Below are 25,089 nucleotides of genomic sequence, written 5' to 3'. Positions count from 1 at the left end.
CAAAAGCAAAGGCCTGGTAAGAGAAAGACTTCTTGAGCCCATAGTGTTGTTTAAAAGGGCCCCCAAGTCTGTGAATCAATAATAGAAATTGAGAAGACCCGATTCTTGCTTTCTTTGGGCTGTTGTAAAAATGAAGTATATCATACCTTGCAAAGTCCTGCCTCCTCTTTAGTAGTTGGTTAATAGTCTCTCTCTCTCTCTCTCTCTCTCTCTCTCTCTCTCTCAATCAGTACTATCAGCTCATAAAGAAAACAGTTCAGTGGCTGAGGAAGCAGTTAGGAGCACTAGCCGCTGCTCTTCCAGAGGACCTGGGTTTGATTCCCACCATCCAAATGGTAGCTCACAACAGTCCTCTTCTGGCCCCCTGCTCACCACGCATGCTCATGGTATACAAACATATATACAGGCAAAACACCCGTAACAATAAGATGAAATGGTGATAGTGATTAAAACAGAAAAACAGTTTAGAGCTTCTCAGTTCATAAAGGTGCTTGTGGGGAAGCCTGACAACCTGGATTAGAGCCCAGGGTTGCACATGGTAGAAACAGAACCATCTCCTGCAGATTGTCCTCTGACCTTTGTATGCATGCCATGGCACACACATGCTCCCCCCCCCCAATACACCCACATGAAATGAAAGAACAAATCCAGCACAATAAATACCCTTGAAATTGATGTCCAGCTAGAAAATGCTATGAGAACTTTATGTACATTTTCAAAGAACCTGGAGAGTCTCTGCGTCAAAATGTGGTTGGAAGCTGAGAGAGAACCAGCTCCTCAAAATTGTTCTCTCCCATCATCATGAGCGCCATGGCATGAATGCTTGCATGCATGAACACAGACACACACAAATAATAAACAAAAACAAGTCACATGAACTCACTTGACTCAAGGGAAGTGTGTTGCATTTCTGCCCTGTGCCCAGTGAGAACATCAGGAAAGCAGAGGAAAAAGCATCCAGTGTAGGTTAGAGAAAATTCTGGAGCTAGGGACGGCATTAGAGTCTTAGAATTATGCGGTCATTTGATGACTTGCTCATTATGGTGGCTAGGATGAAAAGGAGGCTTGTATGTTATCTCAGAAGATATACAAAAAGAGCTGCTTCTGCACCTTGAGAAGTTTGCAGAGAGGTTGTAGATATCAGCCATACGATTGTAACCACCAATTAGCCCTCCCACCATAGTCTGAGTCTCCATCAAAAACGTCTTTTTCTTACTCCTCGTCCCCTTCCTTGTCTTAGTCCTCCTCTTTTCCCTTTTTCTTCTCCTTCCTTCTCTACCTCATCTGTGCATTGGTGTTTTGCCTACATGTATGTCTGTGTTAAGATGTCAGGTCCCCTGGAACCAGAGTTACAGACAGTTGTGAACCACTACGTGGGTGCTGGGAATTGAACCTGGGACCTCTGGAAGAGCAGCCAGTGCTCTTAACCACTGGGCAATCTCCGCAGCCCCTGGAATTCATTTTTCAGAACAAGTGCTTCTCTAGTTAGTTTTTCCCATTGTCTTGCTGGCTGTTGTCATTAGAGGAAGGAACTCGCTATGAATGTTATGAACCTGTGTATATAACTCTCATAGGTAACAAAAGATTCTATTTACTCCTACTTCTATATCAGTGAGTACAAAATAACTGATTTTAAACTAATAATTAAGTATAATCCCTAAACATTTGCTATTAATATGACTTCTCTTTTAGTGCAAATGTCTCTAGAACTACCTTCTGTCTCCAAACAGAATACATTCTTCCCTGTAGAAGGACCACATGTAAAAGGTGTCTTCTGTTGAATTCCCTAGGAAGTGAGGGTAGGACCTGGAGTGTGCCTAACATTTCTGTGTGAGGCCTAGTCTGAGGGGCTTCCCTGCTGGGCACCTGTGGCTTGCCCCTCTGTACCAACCAGAGTGGTCTTAGAATTCAAGGAAGGCCATCTCACAGAAGTGAAAAGGAAGAGACATGTAGCTAAGTGCCATTGTCAGAAGCCTTAAATCAAGCTTGGCCTGGTAATGTACTCCTTTATGAAGCAGAGGCAGGTGCATCTCTGTGATTACAAAGCCAGCCAGGTCTGCAGAGTGAGTTACAGGCAAACCAGGAATATGTAGTTAAGACCCTGTCTCAACAGCAGCCACGACCAAAACAAAACATTAAGCAAAAGCTGTAACCCAGGGCTCCAGTGCAATCAGTACAGAGGGGTCATCCCTCTGGGTTTCTGCTATAATGATCTTTGAGCTCCAGTTGTGATGATGATGATGATGATGATGATGATGATGATGATGATGATGATTTGTAGCTGAAGATGAACTTGAGTTTCTGATCCTCCTTTTGCCAACTCTATGCTTTCAGGTATATACCCTCGTACCTGGTTTTGTGAGATGCTGGGGATGGAACTTGAGACTAGATAAATATTCTGCCTGTTGAGCCATCCCCCAGGGCTTAATTTTTAAAAATACAGAAATGTGTATCTACAAAGAGATGGTATCCTTGGCTAGTTTTATGTCAACTCACAGCATAAGTTAAAGTCACCTGAGAGAAGGGAGCCTCAACTAAGAAAATTTCTCCATTAGATCCAGCTGTAGGAAGACTGTAGGGCATTTCCTAGTTGCTGAGTGACGCAGGTGGTGCTCTTCCTGGGCTGCCGGTCTTGGTCCCCATAAAAAAAAAAAAAGCAGGGTGAGCAAGCCAGAGGAAGCTAGCCAATAAGCAGCAACTCCCCCCCCCCATGGCTTCTACACCAGCTCCTGCCTCCAGATTCCTGCCCCGCTTGAGTTCCTGTCCTGACTTCCTTCAGTGATAAACAGTGATGTGGTGGTGTAAGCCAAATAAACCCTTTCCTCCCCAAGTTGCTGGTCATGGCGTTTCATGCTAACAATAGCAACCCTGAGAGCGATGGCTTCCTTTTAGAACACAGCAGTGAACATCCTGACACAGACCAGCCCAGGAGCTAAGGGGATGGAGGACTTCTGAGAGTCTTCATGAGCTGCCTAAGAGAGTTATTTCCGAGGAGTGTTTCATACACAGACAGCAAGCAGAAATGGCGAGGCTACACTCTTCTTTGCATGTAGCCATGTAGCAAGACCTTTATTCTTGCTTTCATGAGAAAGGAGTAAGTATTTTCAAAGGCCTGGTAATCTTTTTTTTTTTGGTCTATCTTTATTACTGGTCTATTTGATTTAAACACAGGGTCCAGCTTCATAGCCCAGGCTATTCTGGAGCTAATTTTGTAGCCCAGGCTGGTCTTGAATTCTCAGTCATCTTATATCCTCAGCCTCCAAAGCATTGAGATTATAGGTTTGTGCCACCAGGGAGGATTGGCAGTGTTATATGCTTTAAGGATAAATGGAGAACTGGATATTATTTAGGACTTAGAAACTACATAGGTTTCTTCTGGAGTATTTTCCAGAAGCAGCTGAGTGGAATCATCGCTACTGTCTTTTTAGTGACTTTTAAGGCAGGGAACATTTCTCCTTAAAAGAGAATTCTGGAGATCATCATAACTAAACAAAGAGGAGGATGTGCCAGACAGGAGTGGGTGGGTGGGTTTCCTCTTTGTCATTGTGATGCGTTCAAGATTCCTATCCTAAAAAAAAGAGGCTTTTGAACATAACAGGAGGCAAGCGACAACTCCAGGATGCTGCGCAGGTGGCACCATCAGGTGAAGGTCCCAGCGGACCCCTAGTTGGTGGCTATGTGCCGCTGATCCCAGGCGCAATCCGGAGCGAAGAATCTTGGCGGGACCCGCGCGGGCATGCGCCCCGCCGCTGCTGTGCCTGAGCCACCGCCCTTGGCATGCCCCGCGGATCCATTATCACTTTGCCACCTTTTCCGGTGTCTGCATCTATCCAACGTTCCCCCACCATTCCAGACCTAACGAGGGCCCCAACTTAAGAAACTTCTTTTAAAGGAACTGATGGACTTAACGGACTGAACGTGCTCTGCTTGCCTTTGCGCAGAGGGCAGCCCAGGCAGGCGAGTTGGAGTCCAGCACCCAACAAGGGTGGAGGACTGACCTTGGAGAGGGAATCTCTCTGATTGACCGCGAGTCTTCGGTCTGGGAACCTTGAGCGCTAACTCTGCGGGAAGTTAGTTACAAAGTTTCAGAGATTCAGAGATTGAGTAGAGTAAACTCTGGCGCGGAAGCACGGAGCTCAGGGCAGACCCCTGGGAGGCCAGGACGCAAGCTCCCTCGAGGGAGTTAGTTCTGCCCTAGGAAGGAGACCAGTCTAGCACTGGAAGGGGGATTACCGTGATCCACACCCATGACATTCCAAACCCAGCAAGGGTCCCTTCCTACCCACTTTTCACAGCCTTCATCGTAGCCAGGAACACAGTTCCCAAAGGCCCCCCTTTTATTCCATCTTCACCCTCAAATTTAAGAGCCCACAGACATTCCCTGTCTGGACTTGGGGAAAGAAAGAGTAAATAAGGTGCACAGTGGTGGGGACACCAGCAGGAGGTTGGATATTTGCTTTGAAATGTTTGGTTCCCTTTTTTTTTAACCCCCTCTTTGCCTGACTTATAAAAGGCTGCTTCTCCCTCTACTTTTCCTTATCCTGTTTTTTTGTGGGTTTTTCCCCCCTTCAATTGTGGTGAGATCTAAAAAGAAAATTGGTGCTGCTTTGAGCTCCTTAGCGAGTCAACCATATTAATGTGAGAGTTGAATGCTGCAGGGTTGTAAAAGTGGGCTCCCCACCCGTTCTGGAACTGATGGACAATGTGTAGAAGACTCGAGGAAGGGTTGAGAGATGTCCCCTGATGAGGAAGACACCTGGCTTGTTCAGGACCACAAGATGGGGGAGGAGATTTAGAGCTAGAACACACCAGTTCCAGGGAGTACAGGATGGGAAGTTAGAAGGGGAGGATGGGTAGAGGACCCTGTGGCTGTGAAGGGAAGGGAACCAGGGAAGAACGCTAGGCCTGGAAGGGAGCCACGTTAATCTGAGAGTCTTGTTAATGCTTGTTAATGTAGTTAGAGATGAGAGGAAGTTTCCTGGGGTTTGAGAGGGGGTCACCGTGCAGGATCCAGGGAAGACCCCGGAATGAGTGGCATGGTGCCTGCAGCAACAGGTAGCCTACAGGGACTTGGGGGTAGGTCCCTCTGGGACCCTAACTGGCCCGTGCCATGCAGTTCTGAGGGCTTTTTCCTGGGGTCCTGTCTGGGCACTGATCAGGGAGGAAGAGGACCGTTTTCCATCTCTTAGACCTCCTTGGAATTCTTCCAGCCGGTTGGGTGGAGGAGGGTGAATCGGAATGGAGGATCCTGAATGGAGAGGCTCCTGTGCGCCCCACCTCTGTTGTACCTCTTATTTTATGGGTTGACTAGGATCCTTCACATTACGTCTCCTGGGATGCTGAGAAACGGCAGAAACTCCTTGCCAAAGTGGACGGCTCTCCCTGATTGGCAGGGAAAGTGCAAACAAAGAGGTGCATCTCCCGGAAACAATGAGTTTGGAGATTTCCCCTGGGCATGAAAGCGGGGACCGAAGGCTGGGTGTTCAAAGGGTGTGTGGGAAGAGACCGGGACCCGCATCTTCAGGGCGAAGTTTTGCGGGAGGTGGAAGGAGAGAGGATCGGGACTGAGTTGCTGGTGCTTGGGGACAGAGCAGCCTGAGCTGCGCACCAAGGCTCAGAGCCGGGCGGGAGATGCGGGGAGAGGGAGGGGGCGGGGAGGGAGGGGAGGGAGAGAGGAGGAAGGGGTGAGAGGGAGAAACCTGCCGCGGCTCTCCGCCTCTTTGTCTGCTCTGGGACTTGGAACAAAAGGGAGAACTCTGATGAACTCCTTCTCCCGCTCCCTGGACGCCCGGGAATCTCTTTCTCGCAACTTTGTCAACGCGACTCTCTCCGCTGTCAGGCTGCGCAAAAGTGTCCCAGCGCCTCGCAGGCTCCAACAATGGAAACAGTGTCCCTCCAAAGTGCGACGAAGTGGGGGGAGAAGGTGAGTGGCTTGTCCTGTTTACCCTGATCCCCTCAGGTCGCCCTGTTCCTAGCCCTTCCGAGGGCAAAGTCACCGATCCCGTAGCCAAGTTGGACTGTTTCTTTCTTTCTTTCTTTTTTCTTTTTTCTTGTATCTCATTCCCCGGTCCCCCCTTTCTTTTGTTCCTTAAGGCTCTTGCACAGATTGCTTTATTTGTTTATTTTAAGTGGGTTCATCTCATGTGCTTCCTTAGGAGTGGTGAGGGACTGAGAAGGGCATCCAAACGGAGCACTGCCTCGCTTTCCCCCAGTTGCGTGTAGATTGGAGGAAACCCTTCTGATAAGGATGGGAGCTAGATCAGGCTCACCCGCACCCAAGCCCTGACTTTGGTCACAAAAAAAAAAAAAAAAAAAAAAAAGCAGGAGAGACAGAGGTGGGAGTAATTTCTTCACGCGTTTTCAAACTTCACTGTCTGCGGAGCGCTCTGGAGACACGACGCTTACAACAATAGAACGCAGAAAGGGTTTGGGTGGTGAGGGGTTTCCAGCAAATTGATAGGACTCTGGGAAGTTTTCTTGGGGGCTGGGGTCCGAAGGAGGAAGCCACAGGTTCCAGACTGTCAAAGAGTTGCGCAGATGAAGAGGATGGGGCCTGGACCATTAGTTAGGAGTCCGCTCCCCTCACCTCCCTGGTTTAGTTCATGACCCACCCAGAATGACCTATCGCTATCTTTGGGATCCACCCTCTCTTCGCTGGTGGCGACCCCCAGCCTGTTTCAGTGAGTTTGAATAGAAAGGGGTCCCTGAGCCGGCAGAGCTCCCCCTGACCTAGCCCTCCGCCCCGCCTTTTGTGTTTTAACCTTTTGTTTCTGTCGGCCACACCCGCCCAAAAGAGCGGCAGCTTTCGTCTCTGCTGCGCGTCTCTGCTCCGCGGGGAAGCGGCGCGGTTCCCTCCAGTTTGTTAGTGGTGAAGGGCGGCTTCCTAACTTTGTTTCCCAACTTCGGAGAGCTTCTGAGTTGTTGGATCTTGCTCAGTAAGTCAGCATCTCCACTTTATGTGAAATTTCTTTGGCTGCTTTTCTACTTCGTTCCAAAAGTTGTTTATCACTACCACTCACTTTGCGTACATAATAACTTAGAGACCTAAGTTGGGGTTTGTCCAAAGGACAAATGTTGGCTTTATTTGTCGGATGTCTTAAAATATAACTCTGTCTTGATCCCGCAACACAAAACCAGCCCCATCATCTTCAGGTACGTTTTGTGGATTCGGTTCAAATAATAAGGTAATTTATCGCCTTCTCTACTCTCTTCCGTGTTCCCAATTCCTGGAGGTGCTCTTCAAGCTCTTGGAGACACTCTCAACAAGACAAGCGAACATCGAACCCCATCCCACTGCGGATGACTCCAGAGAGCACCCACACAATGTAGTAACTTCTGGGAGTTGAACCACTCGAAGAGGTGCCAGAGCTGTGGAGCTTTGAAATTTCACGTCAAAGACTGGGATGAATTAAGACGACAGTTATTCTTTTAGGAAGTGAGGCTATAGAGTGGCCCCGGGAACTAACCTTCATAAATTCTAATTGTGTAGGTGTCATTACCAGCAGCTCCAAGTGTCCCGTCATGCTTAGCCCGGAGTACTTCTGACTGATCTGCCTTCAAATTGTTCTTATTGGATATAAACCTACCAGCCAGTGGCATGGATGTGCCAAGGAGTTAGCCCTGGATGAAAGACCACCAACTTCTTCCTTTGGAGTTTCTTTGGTTAAACTGTTGGGATGTTTGACAAGGCTTTCATTATGTGGATTACTGCAGTGTGATGGCTGGGGATTCTCCACTTATAAAAGGTACGTTTCTTAGCACCCACAAGCACATCATTTTGGGCCTTGTACTTAACGCCACGGAAAACTGTCTCCTTGTTTTGAGTTGTTGCCTGACCGAGTGATTTACGACTTCTTGTTTCCTTCTTAGGGACTGTGTTTTGTAGATAGTTTCTCAAGTGGAATGATGATTTGGGAGTGTCTGATGAAAGTTTATTGATTTTTTTTTTTTTACCATGTGTCCGTCAATATCCGCACATATAATGAATGTTGATTTATGTAGATTTATTATTATTTTGTGTCAGTAATGTGTCCAATATGGTCAACAATCCATGCCTTATTTTATTTGTGCCTGATTTTCTTCTTAAATACCACAGTGGATATTCTATTTTACCAGAACGTATGAGGCTTCCATTCCGTTATTATTATTATTTACATTTTGACAGTTCATTTTGGTAAACAAAATCCACAAGTGACTCCAAATATATACATTTCTAATGGCAGGGTATCAATTCAAAGTGCAATGGGTTCTCTTAGAATGGAAGGTTTGGCCATGCCATAACCATAGGGCATGAGGGTTTGTTTAATCTTCATGGCAGATTATCAAGATTTTATGTTCTCTTTTGAATACCTTACAGTTAATTTTTGTTCATCTCTGGGAATGCAACCAAATAGTCTCATCATCTTGATGGTAACATAAGGGATTACTTTTGTACAGTATTTCCTGCTCCTGTTGAGGCAATGGTTTGCTCTGAAAACTCAGAATTTGGTTTTTAAAAAATTATCCCATTATGAGTGAAATAGAATGATTTTGGGATTTCTGTAAAACTAGACTACGGGACCCTCCTACACGTCTCCTTCTTCGTCTATAAACAAACTGCGATTTTTCATCTTGAAGATGCTTTGCTTTGTCCACTGTCCCTGAAACTTAGATGGGGCTTTTGTTGCGAAGTTTATTTTCTGGTTGTTAAACAGGAGAGGGCTGGCAGTGGAGACTCCTTCTCTTTGCTGTGGTTCAGTCCTGCAGAATAGACTTTCAGCAAAGTGTGCTAGACAGCGGTGTCAGGCAGTCAGTGCTCCCTATGTTTCATAGAATGTTGATCAGCTAGAGTGTTTTTTTTTCTGGACAGAGAGTGGACAGCATTACTCTTAAGAAGAGTATTACCCTTCTGAAATTGCTATTTCGGGGTTTGGCTTATTGGCCACATGGTGTTGGGTTCAAAGGTTCAGACTCAGGCTCTGGAGTGAGTTCTGGTGCAGGTAGTACTCTCTGTGACGTCTTGCCCAGGTTGCATGGACTTGGGTCTTAGTTTTGTCATTTGAAAGTAGGCAAGAACCCTAACACCTGTCCCATAAGAGCTGTTGGGAGAGCATCTATGTAGAGTTGTCGATTTCTTGCCTCGAATGCATAAGACCCTGGGTACAGTTGCTAGCACTGCAAATCACAACAGAACTCCAAGAGCATATATGTCTGAAAAAAATGTAACAAGGGGCTGAGCATTAATAAACTTAATAGACAGTACTACTATTTACTACCTTTTTCAATGAGTTAGTGATGTTTGAATGCCCCAAACTTTCTTTCTTAACTGGCTTACAAAACACAAACTATGCCCAACAGAACTATTCACTACAGCAGTCAAAATCAGCTTGAACGGAAGTGTGCACACGCTTGAGCGTGCCTTTCTCCAAGAAGATGGTCTGTCCAGTTCTGTGGTCCAATCGATGGCAGGTTAATTTGCAAGCATTACTGTGAGCTAGCCTGCTGCTGTGGGGCCTGGCTTCACCCTCGAAAGAGTTGGCTCTTCATTCTCAGGGAGAAAGTCTGTGAGCTGGGACAATAGTGACCTCCAGAGTTAGCTTACTCAGAGTCTCTCCTCTGTTTGGACATTTATTTATTTATTTTGTGTGTGTTGGGGCGAGCGTGTGTGTGTGTGTGTGTGTGTGTGTGTGTGTGTGACAGTCAGAGGATATCTCCCAGGAGCCTATAGATTCTAGATTCTTTCCTTTCACCTTGTAATTGTCTGGGGATCAAACTCAAGTCATCAGGTTAGTGATAAGCCCTTGTGTGCCTTTAATGGATGAGCCATCCTGCCTCTCTGGCTTACTCAAATTGTCTACTTTGAAAGTTGTTAACGATGAGCGGTCTTGGATATAGCTTTAAAATTTGGGGTGCGTGAGGATGTGACTCAGTTCACACAGTGCTTGCCACAAGCCATGTAAATCTTGTTTGGCGACCCGTAACCCTAACACCTGGAGGATGGGAAGTTCAAGATTATCTTTACCTACCAATTTGAGTTTGAGGCCAACCCAAGCTACATGTGACCCTGCCTCAAAAAAAAAAAAAAAGTATTTATTCATTAGTCAACTAAAAAGCAGTGGCTTCGTGAGTTGATAACCTGGAAATCAAGAACCTCACACATCTTCTCACTGCAGCTTTCACTGAATGCTCTTTACTTGAAGAGAAATTAGGGTTTGTGGAGATGGTGCTCAGTACAAGAGCGGCTCTTTCCAAAACGAAGGTGTGCACCGGGGACTTTCATTTACTAGATCTGTGACTCAGTAGGATGTGTGGTGTCTTCTGGATGTGAGATTTTACGTGGAGGGAGATTACATTCTCCTTTTTTCCTTTAGGAAGTTTTGGATAGAAATGCCAAGGAATGGCTTCTTCTCATTTGCAGTCTACTTACTATCAGGTATTTGCCTAGAAACGATAACATTCAAATAGGGTAGAATACGAACCATGAATATTAAAAGTAGGAAAACATCTTTTAAAAAGTTGCATTCAAAACTGTTGTAGATGTTCGTTTAGTCAGCTGTGCACTAGCCACTACTAGCTGGAAATAGCATCATAAGGTTTCTCTGTACTTATTACCAGGTTTCCTTACTGGAGTTTTACATTACTGGTGTCTAGCCTGGCTAGTTCTGCATCTGCTTAGCATTAGGAGAATCCCCCCCCTCCCCCCCCGCCGGGTGTTCCCAATAAACTCCTGTAGGAAGCAAGTCTGCCTGTTCACCTGTGCCATCAACAAATGTTGACTTTCAAGACCTCACCAGTAAAAGTGTCTGCTAAACTTTTGGTTTTAAAGTCTGGGAGGTCAGTAGCTGAGCACTGAGCTGGGCACTGGGCTCACTGATTCGCTCGAAGTTTCTCTAGGCACCTGCTTATATTTCCAAATTTACTTTGATTTCTTCCTCATAAAATCATGGTTTTTAAAAAAATTACCTTTATTTGTTCATTGTGTGTGTATGTGCCAAGACAGCTTGTGAAGTTGGTTCTTTCCATCCACAATGTCGGTGCCAATTAAGTTGTCAGACTGGGCAGCAGGTGCCTTTACTCTCTGGATCATCTCCTTGGTCCTTGTTTCTTCTTTACGCTCTCAGATCCTCTGACTTTTTTAAATGGAGTTTTATTTTTTAAGACTTATTTTAATCTTATGTGTGCACACACACTGATGAGCACATGTGCCTGAGGGGACTCCTAGAGCATGCTGGGTCGCTGGCTGTCTTGGAGGAGGAGTTGTAGATGGTTTACTCCCTTCTCCTGTGGGTGCTGGGAATCGGACTCAGGTTCTCTATAAGAAGAGTAAACTTTCCTAAACACTGGACCATCTCCTCACCACCAGATTTGCTGACTTCTAAAATGCCACCCATCTCTAAGAAATTAGACGTCTGTTGTTGTTTGGCCTGGGAATTAATCACAGGGCCTGGTTCTTGTGGGACTGAGCTACACCCTCAGCCACCTGTCCATGATTGTCAAAGATACAGATGTTCAGAGGTATATCATGAAGCCTGCGCTGTTCAGCTGTCCTTTCCTCATTCCTTCTTGTAACTATCCTGAGTTCCTTCTGTGTGCCCAGTGATGTGACAAGCTCTCAGGACACGGATGTGAAAAGCGTCAGTAAGGCCCCGCACTTCTGAAGCTTCTGAAATAATACATTCAAAGATGGAAGTTAGTATTGAGGAAAATGAAGTGGGGGGAGGGGAGTAGGTGGGAGTGAGAGGGGAGAGACTGATGTTTTTCAGTAGGCCAGTCAGACATGACCTTGTCAGGAAGGTAACCTTGAGGGTGGTAAGGAAGGGAGGAAAGGAAGGAGCTCCTGCTATCAGGGTGAAGAGGACCCAGGCTGAGGCAGGGGCAAGAGCCTGAATTATCAAGGCAAAGCCAGGGGGAGTGGAGGGCATGCATGACATGGTATGGAGAGGAGGTGTGGGAGGAAACAGGAATGTGGACCGATAGCAAGGGTCCTTGAAGGAGAGAGTGGTGCAGTTTATGCCAAGGGAACAAGATGCCATTGAAGAGTTTCAGATAGTGGATGACCTTACATAACTAATGTTATCACAGAGTCACTCTGGTTGGGGTGTTGAGGCCAGAGCTAAGAGGTGCAAATGGAGCCAGGGAAACCCTTAGGAGGTACTGTCCTTATCCCTTTGCCAGAATGGTGGCTTGGACAGTAAGACAGAAGGAGCCTAGAGGGGGTGGGTAAGAGCCAAATCCTCAGGGTTTCCCTGGTAGGGTGGGTGGGAAATAGAAAAAGAGAGAGATACATAGGCTTCTGAGACTTTTAGCCTGAGCCCAAGAGGAGATGAAGGTGGCCAGTAAGTACCTCAGGATCCAGGTGTGTGTGTGTGTGTGTGTGTGTGTGTGTGTGTGTGTGTGTGTTTGCATGCTCTCATGCCTATTAGCCCGTATGCCTGCAAAGAGGCCAGAAGAAGACATTGTACCCTCTTTTATCACTCTCTTCATTCTCTTAATAATTTATTTATTTTATGTGCACTCGTGGTTGACCTGAATGTGTGTCCCTGTGAGGGTGTCAGATCTTGAAGTTACAGACAGTTGTGAGCTGCCATGTGGGTGCTGAAAATTGAACCAGGGCCCTGTGGAAGAGCAATCAGTGCTCTTAACCTCTGTGTCATCTCTCCAGGCCCTCTTTATTGTTTTAAGACAGGGTTTCTCACTGAACCTAGAGCTGACCTGGCAGCCACGCACACAGTCATGCCTGGCTATAACGTGTTCAGAGGAGTCAGATTCAGGCTCTCACACTCTTACCCGGTAAGACATCTTCCCAGCCCAAGACTCAGCCACCTTTAAAGCAACTAAGCACTTTAAGATATGCCATGTTTTCAAGGTAGTCATTTAGAGATAGGGTTGGGAGAAATTAAGTGCTATTTAAAGCCATGGGTGGATGAGTTCATCAAGGGAGCAAGTGTAGAACCCCCCACATTTAGAAGGAGAGAAGATGAGAAAGGAAGGCCTTTTCTTTTAAATGGCTTGGCCTTACACACATACACACACACACACACACACACACACAAACACAGTACAGCCGCATGAATCCTGACTAACATTTGTCAGTATTTTATAAACAATTAAATACTTTCACACGCTTGGTGTGGGGCCAGCTTCTGATGCCAGCACTCAGGATGCAGACAGGTAAAGCGCTCTAAGTTCAAGGCCAGTTTGGTCTCGATAGTGAATTTCAGACCAGCCAGGGATACACAATGAGACTGTTTCAAAATAGACAGCCACCTTTCATGTCAGCCCTCTCAGTGGGGCCTCACCATAGCCATAGTGAGACAACCCGATGAGACCCATGAAGAAACTGAGGCTCGGAAGTAAAGCGGACTGTCCAGATTCACCCCAAGTATAAGAGAGAGCTATATTGTTTAACGTCAAATTAGTGTCATTCACAGAAGAGGGCAAAGTAGTAATGAACTAGGTTCCAACCTCATGGGATGGTAGGAAAAACTCCAAGTGCACACAGCACATGCCTCAAAGCAGGGAGGGGACAGCTCCCTACTGGGGTTAGGCAAGACGGAGAAAGCGAACGGCTTTCTGACATGTTTCCGGAGGAATCAAGACGATTTTAAGCTTGGGAGGACGAGACAACAAGATATCTGGAAAACATGGGGAATTGGGAGCCCTTGGATTCATGCCGAGCAGAGAGGGAAGTGGATAGGAGATAGAGTGGCTTTGTGTGATCGATGTTTCCAGGGGAGACACAACATAGAGGTCTGTTTACTCCAGAAAGGGAGCCCACAAGAGACCAAAGTAACAGTTGTACCAATATACAGTTTGGTGACCAATGAGCGTTTTTTTTTTTTTGCTGTTGTTGTTTTGTTTTGTTTTAATTGAGATTGCTAACAAAAGTATGGGTGAGAGGGTAACTTACAAGTAGCAGAAACACCTCAAAAGTATCTGCATTCCTAAGGAGCCCACCCCAACATGGTGAGGAATCTGGAAAACTGCAACCCAGGAGCTTTCTGCCTCTAGCAGGCAGCTCACAGTACAAACACCTCTTTCGTACTGCGGTTCGGCTGCTCGGTCTCCATTTTCAGAAACTGTTACTCCCTGGGCCAAGGTTTCAAGTTGGAGGGAATGTTGCAATGGGAAGTTTATGCCATCCAGTGACAAGGGCTAGTTCAAACACAGATGAACTTTTTGAGAGTTTTATTTTTGTTTGTGTTTGTGTGTGTGTATGAAGGTACATGTGTGTGCCTGTGCATGTGGAGACCAGAGAACAAACTTTGGATGCTTTTCCTCAGGTGTCAGCTATTCTCATCTCTCTCTGTCTCTGTCCCTGTCTCTCTCATTTTTTTGAGACAGGGTTTCTCTGTGTAGCCCTGGCTGTCTAGGACTCACTTTGGAGCCTAGGCTGGGCTCGAACTCAGATATCCACCTGCTTCTGCCTGGGCTGGGATTAAAGACATGTGCCACCAAGCCTGGCCTCCCCTTGTTCTGTTTTGAGACAGTGTCTCACTGGCCTAGGACTCTCTGGGTAGGCATTGCTGTTTGGCCAGCAGTCCCACAGACTTGTCTGTTTTTCAACAGTGCTGAGATCACAACAGCCCTTTTTGAAATTTTGTTTGTGGGGAGTGGGGTGGGGTACATATTCTGAGCATGGAACTCAGGTCCTTATGCTGACAAGGCAAGGCCTTTACCAACTGAGCCATCGGTTAGACTTGTTTGTTTCAGGCAGGGTCTACTGTATGTAGCACAGGCTGGATCTGACCTTGTGACTTTCCTGCCTCTGCTTCCTTGGTGCTGTATCACAGGAGTGTGCCACCATGCCAGAGACATTGGGTTTGAACAGTGATTGTGGTGTGGCAGCCTGGGCACTGTTACTAGAACATACCTGTGTCTGAACACAGATTCCATACGACCTGCACATAATTTAAACATTCTGTTTTTCCTCTAGCCATGTAAGAGAGGTATGTCTGAGACACCTGCTGCCACTGCTATTCTGAGTTCGGCCTTTGTGTTTTTAGGTCAGGAAGCTTTTGGATTCAAGTAAGAAACCTCCCAACATAGATCTTGCAAAGCAAGGGTTTGCTGGGCATGTTGGTGGCAGGTGCATGGAATCCCAGCCTTCAGAGCCTGAGGCAGGAGGAGAGCAAATTGGAAGGCAGCCTGGTCTACACACAGAGACCTTGGCTTGAGAGAGAACTTTATTCTTATTTTGTTCTGGGTTTGGTTCTCTTACTGAAGGAATTCAGAGGTAGGGCTGTCTTGAGGCGCCTAATGGAGTGCTTTGTATTGCCTTGGCTCTCTGAGCTAGGAAGGTCAAGCTCTGATGCATATGATATTTGTACTTTTTGAGCTACACTTGTGTGCCTGCACTATTGGAGTGCTCGTGTGGAGGCAAGCATACAACTTTTAGGAGTAGTTTCTTTTATTGTGTGGGTCCTTGGGATCTAACTCAAGCTGTCGGGCTAGATGGCAAATTTACCTGCTGAACCAGCTTGCTACATGGATATCATGTACTTTAAAACACATACTAGTAGCCGGGCGCAGTGGTGCACACCTGTAATCCTAGCACTCGGGGAGGCAGAGGCAGGCGGATCTCTGAGTCCGAGGCCATCCTGGTCTACAAAGTGAGTCCAGGACTGCCAAGGCTACACAGAAAAACCCTGTCTCAAAAAATGAAAGAAAACAAAAAGACCAAACCAAACAAAAATACAACGATACAAAACAAACAAAAATAAAGAATACCCAGCTCCCCCACAGGTTAGTGTGAGTGCCACTAACACTATTTCAGATCCTTTCACATAAAGACCCCCTGTTGGCAATTTCTGTCCCTAAGCATTGCTCTCAGGCAACTACTCATCTTTCTGCCTCTAGAGATTTCATAGAAATGGATTCATACAGTTACTGGTCTTTTGACGTTGGGGGTTTACCACAGAGCTAAAGAGGTCTTGCACCTGGTGGTGTGTATCTGTACTCTATGTCATTTGCCTGCTAAGTGGCATTCCACCACCAGGACATACTCCGTTGTGACCTGTTAACCAGGTGGTGGCCGTGGGAGTTGTTTCCAGTTCTTAGCTATCTTGAATAGGACGGCCACAAGCGTTTATCCATATCTTTGCATGGACAGATACTTTCCTCTTGAGTATGTACCTAGGTGCTGAGTTGGCGGGAGGCACAGTAATTATATGAAACTTTAAAGAAACTCTCTTTTCTATGCCTGTGTCTCAGTCGCCGTTCTACTGCTGTGAGGAGACCATGACCAAGGTGATTCTTATAAAAGAATGCATTTAATTGGGGGCTTGCTTACAGCTTTAGACGGTTAGTCTGTTATCACCATGATGGAGATCATGGTGGCAGGCAAGCAGGAATGGTACTGGAGAAGTAACTGAGAGCTACACTTCCTGACCTGCAGGAGGGAGGAAAGAGGGGGCTGAAGAAGAAAGAGAGAGAGAGAGAAGGGGGGACAGGCACCATGACAACCAGTGACATACTTCCTCCAATTAGGCCACACCTCCTAACTTTTCTAATCCATCGCAAAAGCTTGCCCACTGAGGACTAAGCATTCAAATACATGAACCCGTGGAGCCATTCTCATTCAAACTGCCAGCCGGACTTGGGGTTACTGGCAGCAATGGATGAAGGTTCTAATTTCCCCACAACTCTGCTTTTAATTAGCTTTTTTGGCGAGTGAGGAACATCCGTGAGAAGACTTCCCAGCATAACCATGGAGCCCGGGATAAAATGCAGTCACTCATAGGGACTGCAGCGACGCTTAGCTTTGTCAACAAAGTCCTTAGACCTCAGCTGGTCGGAAATGTTTGTCCCTGTTTGTTGTGAGAGCAGAAGAGAGTGAGCTGGGTGCCCAGGCATCCCGCGGAGTGCTCTGTCGCCGTGCTGTGTGCTGCTTAAGCAAACAGGCAGAACCGACTTGTGTGCTCTGCTGTGGTTTAAACGCTGAAGCCGTCTATGCTGTTAGAGTCAGGACATTAACGTACTTTGAGATCGTCACCTGAAGTGTTTGGGCAGGACTAGGTGGGGTTGGGTTGGATGTGTGCCTGTAACCTAAGCACCTGGGAGACGGAGGCAGGATGAGCCGCAAAACGATGCTACCTGATACCCTGCTTCAAAAAAACCATCCAACTAACCAAGCAAAACCAAATAAAAAGATCACAAAACTGATTTTGGAGAAGTAACCTGTGTAAAGTAACTGCAGGGCCCAGCCCTGGGAGGTGACCTGCGGCAGTGGCCAAGCCTCAGCATTCTTCTCTGATGAGGCAACGCGTAACATTTGGTATCCCAGTAACAGTTTTTCACAATCTTGAGGCACGCCAGCTCCCAGGCACTGAATCCTTGGCTTAAGATAAGGATATTTAGTCTAGGTTAAGTGTTGGAGCGCTTGGCAGCAATGTGAGAGCAATTATTTGAGATTGGACTTTTTTTTTTAATAAATTATTTTCTTTGCCTTAACATTTTTGAGACAGTTTTACACTGAAATTCAGGTAAGCCTGCAACTAACTTTGTAGCCCAGGCTGTTCTCAAACTTGTGGCAATCCTCCTGCCTCTGACTTCTTATTGTGGGAATTACAGATATGAGCCACCATGTATCTGATGTTTTGTACTTTGTTTTTCTATTGATTTTTGAGACAAAGGTCTCAAGAATGCCAGGTTAGCCTCAGACTTACTGTGTAGCCAATGATGGTCTTGAACTTTTGATACTTGTACAAGGATTATAGGCAAGTGTTGCCAGGTTTGGACCATGAGCTGCTGAATAGTGTACCCAGAGCTTTTCTTATTCCAGGCAGGCAGGCAGTCTCTAACTGAACTACATCCCTGGCCCTCTCTTTTGTAATTCTTTTAAAACTATTTATCATGGGGTCTACCTGATGGAGAAAATATCCATGATATTGATCCATGATACTGATCCTCTGCTGGAAAATTCCAGAACAGGCAGGTCAGCATGTTTTTTATTTATAAGGTGATGGTTCCAGAGACTTACTAATCAAAGACTCTGAAAGTTAATATGAAGTACAAAAAAAGTCTTCATAGTTAGGAGACATAAACAAAAAATCATGAACAGTATATTACACACTTGTAATTCCAGCACTCAGGAGGAAGAGGCCAAGAGTCAAAGGTTCAAGGTCAGCCTTGGATACATGAGGGATCAGCCTGGGCTACATGGACAATTATTTGGGGATTATTTTTTGTCATTTTTCTTCATCAAGTTGGATATCCAAAGAGCTGTAGGCATCTTCACAGTTCCCTACCCAACTCTTGAAGCTCTAATCTTTCTATTTCCTTGGTGTGTTCAGTCTGGAATTCAATCAACAGTGGCACCTTTGCTTTTAAATTGAACCTTTCTGGAAGCAAGCTCATAGGCACAATTCCAAATCCCATGGACATGTCAGTGAAGATAAACCCTCACAAATGGGAGTAGGGCTTTTCTTTTCTCAAAGCCCAGGGCAGGATTAGAACCAGAAGTCTATGCTTCACTTCATTTCTCTTGGGTCCAGGTCCCTGTCTCAACTCAGTCTAATAGTAGGATGGCGCCTTTACTCCTTCAGCTCTTTATTTTCAACACTAGTCTGGAAGGAAGAATGAACTTGAAGTGTCTTGTGCAAATGCCTCATTGTCACTAAGGCACAGTGGCCTGGTCCTATCTCTATACACCTCCTCTCTGACCCACAATATCATGCTTAGATAGATGTTCCAATGAGTGAGCAAGGCTTTTAGAGTGTGTCTTTAAGTCCTTTGCATATTGTGTCACCAGGAAGTAAGTAAGAGATGAAAGTAGGAGGTGGGGTGGAGAAATGGCTCAGAGGTTAAGAGTATTGGCTGCTCTTCTAAAGGTCCTGAGTTCAATTCCCAGCAACCACATGGTAGCTCACAACCATCTATAATGAGATCTGGTGCCCTCTTCTGGCATGCATGCAGAACACTGTATACATAATAAGTAAATCCTAGTAGACAAGGAGCGAGTGAGAGAGAGAGAGAGAGAGAGAGAGAGAGAGAGAGAGAGACACCATAGGCACTGCTTATTCTGTTCAACCCCATCCCAAGCTGATACTCTTCTTTAAATTCCCATCCTGTCTTCTTCTTTTAAGAAAAATATCACAGTGCAGGTGCTCAGCTCCAAACTACTAGAGTTAGTGTCCAAAGGCTCATGAGCAGAGGTGGTAGACACCATTAGGAGCTATATGTCACCAAGGAGACAGCTCTTCTGAACACTGTGGTCACAATAAAGGTGGCAGTGATACAACAAAGAATTCACCAGCCTATGTTTCCAGTCTCTCTTGTTTTGTAGACTAGTGTAGTTCCACGGATAAGAGAAGTTCCCTGTAATTCTGCTTATAGGGTAAATAAACCTTGGTTCCCTCTGAATTTCAGCATTTGCCTCAGTGTTCATGGAATCTTCTTCTTCTTCTTCTTCTTCTTCTTCTTCTTCTTCTTCTTATTATTATTATTATTATTATTATTATTATTATTTTGTGTGTGTGTGTGTGCGTGTGTCAATTTCTTCCTGACTCTACATCCAAATTAAAATTTCTTATGTTACTCTCATGGTAAAACTACTATACCTAAGTGTATCTATCATTTGGGCTTCCACCCAAACGTGTGCATGGGACCAGCCAGCAAGGGCTGGAAGGATGCTGTCCTTGTTCTAGTGCTAATTTCGGGCGTGGTGACATGGCTTCCTGAGGTCTGAGGGTTTGAGCATGACCCCTGGAAGAGTACTCACAGCCTGAGCACCTGGTGCTTCCACCTGATAATGATCCCACTGTTTGTTGTTTTAATTTTAATTATATAAATTCATTTATCGTGTGTATGTTTGTGTACATATCTACCTGCACTAATGAAGCATGATACACTTGTACAGGCCAGTGAACAACTTGTGGGAGTTGGTTCTTTCTTTCCACTATGTAGGACTCAGAGATTGATCTCATGTCCTCAGGCTTGGCAGCAAGCACCTTTACTGAGAGAGCTACTTGCTGGCCCTCCATGTTAATAATTCAGTCAATCATGCACATTTGACAATTTGCTACTTTCCGTGTTTGTCCTGGCCTTTGTGTTCTTCCATTATTTTAGGCCCAGACATAACTCTGGTTGGTGCTATTTGTTTTTGAGACAGGGTCGTACTGTGTAGCTCAGAGTGGCCTCGAGCTCATGGTCATTCTGCCACAGCTTCCTGAGTACTAGCATCCCAGGCATGAGTCCCCATGCCCAGCTGTACTTGATACTATTGGAATACTCTGTCTTCATTCTTGCTGTCATCTCCTTTCCTCCCTTTGACTTACTTTCTTCTTCCCTGGGATTTTTGACTGATGTTCCATCTACCCAACTACCCATCCTTCCATCCTTCCCTCTTTTCATCCAATTTCCCTACCCATCCACCCATCCATGCATCCATCCATCCATGCACTCATGCATCATCCATCTATGCATCCATCTATCCATCCATGTATCCATATATGCATCCATGCATCCATCCACCCTTCACCTTTATTCTCCCACCCAGGCATCAATCCCTCTCTCCATCCATTCATTTATTTACCTATTCATCCTTCCCTTCCTCCCTTTTCCCCTCTCTTTCCCCATTTAAACATCCATCTTTCTTTCGACTTCAGATATCATTAAGTAGGTGTTATGTGTTAGTGCCTGATTAAATGTTGATGATACAAAGTTTAAGAAAGCTGAACCAACATGGGTCCAGCCTTCACATATCTTAGGGTAGTGGCTTCTGGATTTAACCAGAATCATTTGGAGAAAGATGGAGAATACCTTTTGGAAGGTCATCAGCACCTTGAACTCTGGCCAGTTCTGGTATTAAAATTCAGCTGTTTTTTTTCCCCCTAACTTATTGACTGTCAAATTGAGGTCTCTACTAGCTTTTATGTATTTATTTATTCATTTTAAACTCACAGAACTCTCATTAGCAGATTTCTACAGGATGTGGGCAAAGTCAGGCTATCTCTGGTTCCTGAAGGTGGCAGGGGAAGAGGGAAAGGTTTCATCTTTTAGTTAATCTGTGCCCGTCTTAAGGGATGTAGTATCTGTGCTCCTTGATAGCTTAGAGTGCTTGGTAAACTGCTCAGGGGAAGAATTACAGACCGATGGTCACAGCAAGCACCTACCATTTTTCTTTCTCTCTCTCTCTTTCTTTCTTTCTCCTTCCTTCCTTTCTTTTTCTCTTGTTTTTTGAGACAGGTTCTCTCTACATAGCCCTGGCTATCCTGCAACTTTGTAGACCAGCCTGCCACCACTGCATAGCTTACCTGCCATGTCTTTTACAGCATCTCTGAAGGTAGGGAGGAAAAAGAGGCTGCTGCAGGCCTGAGGAGCTGCAACCCTAACCCAGCCTCTGCTACACACTATTTAGGGGCAGTGGAGACTTTTCCGTGTCTTTCAGGTCTCACTCTATAACCTAGACTGGTCTTTAATTCATAACCACACCCTCCTGAGAGCTGGGATTTCAGGTGTGAGCCTGGGCTCTCAGGATTTAAGTAGCCGTTCATTTCAACTGTGAAAAGACAGATCACAGCTGAGAAACACAACAAAAACGACAACAACAATGAAATTTTGTCTTATCTTGCAGCAAGCAGCTGTGGTTATAGACAAGTAGCCCTGGCCACTGCTGAGGCTACCATTTTCCTCACATTTCTATGGATAGGTTGCCTATTAAGACCTGGCCTTTTGAGGAAGTCACTAGCCGGCCCACAGGCAGGAAGATTGCAAGTTCAAAGCTGGCTGGGCTATCTAACAATCTCCCCTGGCCCCTCTCATGTGCAAACAGACATACATGAGCATACACAGACAGACACAGCACATACGCATGAACACAGCAAAAGCCATAAAACGTGAGCTGGGCCTGGTGCTACAAGTCTGTAATCTCAGTTATTAGGGAGGCTGAGGCAAGAGAATCTGGAGTTCAAGGCTGGCCTTGGCAGTTTAGTAAGAACTTGTCTCAAAATTTCAAGAATGGGTTGGTGTTGCCTAGCGCATGTATGGCCCCGGGTTCAGTCTGCGTTACCACAAAAATGCAGCAGCAAAAGCAAAAAAGTCACAAAAAATGGTCTTTGCAGATGAGATTAAGCCGAGGATTTTGGCCTAGAGAAATCATCCTGGCCTTCTTCCCAGTTATGCCCTAAATCTAGTCTCAGTGTCCTCACACAAGAGGGACAGGAAGGAACATTACCAGCACAGAGACTGGACCTAGGTGGCCACAGCCAAGGAGTCCCAGCAGCCACTATAACTGAAGGGGGGTGGGAGGAAGGATGACTAACCTCTTGGCCTTTAGAAGACAATTTTGTCACTTTTAAGCCCCAAACTTTATGTAATTTGTCACAACAACAATAAAGAGAAACGGGCTTTCCCCTTGTACACTTTCTTTGTGCGCATGCATACATGCCCTTGTGAGTTGTGAGGCTGCGTGTGTAGAGGCCAAAGGTTAGCTTTGGGTGCTGCTCTGGAGCAGCTGTCTCCTTTGGTTTTTGGAGACAGGGTCTCTCACTGGCTGGGAGCTCAACCCTCTGCCTAGGCTGGGGATTGAACGCAGGCCCTTATGTTTGTGCTGTGAGCACCTTCCCATCTGTGTTATTTCCCCAGCCTCACTGGGCTGTGTACTTCCAGAGGGGCCCTGCTCCACTTTCTCCCAGGAGTCTTCACAGTAGACCGGCTTCTGCGCACAGCAGGCGCCCCATATCCAGCTGCTCCGACCGACTTCATTGGTTCAGAACTTCAGAGCCGGAAGATTTGTATTTAAATTTTTATTGGAAGAGAAGTGAGGCCAGCAAGATTGTGGCATTTATTTGCAAAAGAAGAATTGGTACCCCTAAGGCTTACTTCTGTCTCAGTTTATTGCATCTTGAAGCTCGGATTTACACCGCGTTTTTAATGTAGCAGTTCCTGCACTGGGCTAGAATATTAATAGAAGCACCAAGAAACCTCATCTGGAAGAACAAGAAGAGCGAGTTGGTCCAGGCAGTGGTTTGATGTCTTAATTAGATAGGGCTTCGGGGTAGGAGCTCTCCTACACTGACAGTATCTAAGTGACAGTGTTCAGGGATTTCTGAATCAAACGCAGAGTGTCTTCTGCTCAAATCTTCCATGAAATACAATTTTGAAAATGTGAGCCCGGCTCTCACTCAGGCAGAACCTTGCTGTATTTACTAGGACTTCAGCTCAACAGCAACCGTGGGCTCACTTTCTTTGGGAAATAGAGTTTGTTTTTTTTTTTTTTTTTTTATGTATAAAGAAGCTGCAGAGAAATAGCTGGGATTTAGGCTTAACAGCCTGGGTTGGTGGCACACATTACTCTACCTAATAGCGTGGCATTCGTTTCTCCTTTTCCTTTTCTCCATCTGACGCCTCTCTCCTTCTCCTGTTCCCTTCTTATCCCCACCCCAACAGTGACCTCGAAATCACAATGTAACCAAGAATGACCTTGAACCTGCTGATCCCCCTGCCCCTGCCTCCCAGTTGCCAGGGTTACAGCTGTGCATCTGCACACTCAGCCAGGAGGAGGATAGTTTACAGATTTACTGTAAGGCTGATTTTCTTGTGAGTGGTTATAGTGTTGCTTGGCATCACCTGAAGTATTAATACACCATCATAGTTTGTAAGGCTTAGTCACTTTAACAGATATTTACAACAATGGGGGGGGGGGGAGTCGCCACCACCACGGAACTGAACTTTGACCTTTTGTTCTGATTAAAGTTAACAGACAGTTTAGTTGTTGTTTTATTTTCCCTTATTTTTCAGACAGTGTCTCACTATGAAGCCCTACCTGCTCTGCAATTCTTTAGGTAGACCAGGCTGGCCCACAGACCCACATTCTTCTGCCTCCTGAGTAATGGGATTACTCAGGTGATGAGGCAGTTTCTCACTGTCTCACTTCCTGTGTTCAACCAGTGAAGTTCTTGGATTGTTGCTGACCTCTCCCCTTTTACCTCTCTACCATATTTTAAATGTCTGTTAGCTACAGAGCTATTAACTACTGAGGAGTTCAGTGGCATGGTTTACCTGTCTTATGCAATTCCCTGTAGGAAAGCCTGAGTTCCAAACACTGTTTTTTTGTTTTGTTTTTTTTTGTTTTTTTTTTTTTTGCCTGGAACGTAGAGATTGCTTATTAGACAATTGTTTCAAGAATAGATTTGTGATCGAATAATGATTAAGACCCACAAGTCTTGATGTCACCACAGCCCTAACTGGCAATTTTAGTATCCTGGATTCTCATGCCAACCTAATAATAAATCCTTTTCTTCTCCCTTTCCTGACCTTTCCTTTCCTTTTCTTTTTTTCTTTCTCTTTTTTTTTTTCTGTTGGAGACAGTCTCACAAAGACTGGAGCTTATCATGTAGCTCAGCCTGACCTCAAGCTTGTGACAATCCTCCTGCCTCAGCCTTCCAGCATAATTAATTAAAAGCAGTTGGCAGTGGCAGGGTTGAGCCTGGCCCACTGTACTTTGTCTCAAAACACAACTAAAAACCAAACAAGGAGGTGTGAGTGTTTTTCTTGTTGCAATTTTTTTTTTTTTTTTTTCTGCCACATCTTGCCATGTGGTCGTGGCTGGCCTGGAACTCTCTGTATGTAGACCAGGCTGGCCTGAAACTCGTAGAGATCCACCACCTGATTCTCCGTCCTGAATGTGGGCTGTGATTACCTGTAGAAGACAGAGGCCGTCTAAATTCTAGCCTAGACTTGGGAGAGATTCACCTGCCTTCACTGTTAGCTGAGCGGCTCTGGAAATTGGATGGCTTCTTGAGGAGGGAGAATCAGTTTTCTTTAAGAGTGTGGCTCCTGGTAGGGTAGCCATCTCTAGTGGATGGCCTCATCCCCAAGAGTATATGAGACGAATAGTATTGCAGTTGAGAGGTTATTAAAAAAGAGAAAAAGAGGCTGGGTGGCACACACCTTTGATCCCAGCACCTGTGAGGTAGAGGCAGGAGGATCTCTGAGTTTGAGGTCAGCCTGGTCTACAGATTGAGTTCCAGGACAGCCGGGACTACACAGAGAAAGCCTGTCTTGAAAAAACAAGTCAAACCAAACCAAACCAAGAAAGAAAGAATGAAAACAAGAAAGGACAAAAGAAAGAAAGAAAGAAAGAAAGAAAGAAAGAAAGAAAGAAAGAAA

The sequence above is a fragment of the Psammomys obesus genome, unplaced genomic scaffold (assembly GCF_907164565.1).
Source record: "Psammomys obesus unplaced genomic scaffold, mPsaObe1.curated_primary_1811, whole genome shotgun sequence".
Lineage (NCBI taxonomy): Eukaryota > Metazoa > Chordata > Mammalia > Rodentia > Muridae > Psammomys > Psammomys obesus.
Note: the sequence above shows the minus strand (reverse complement) of the source record.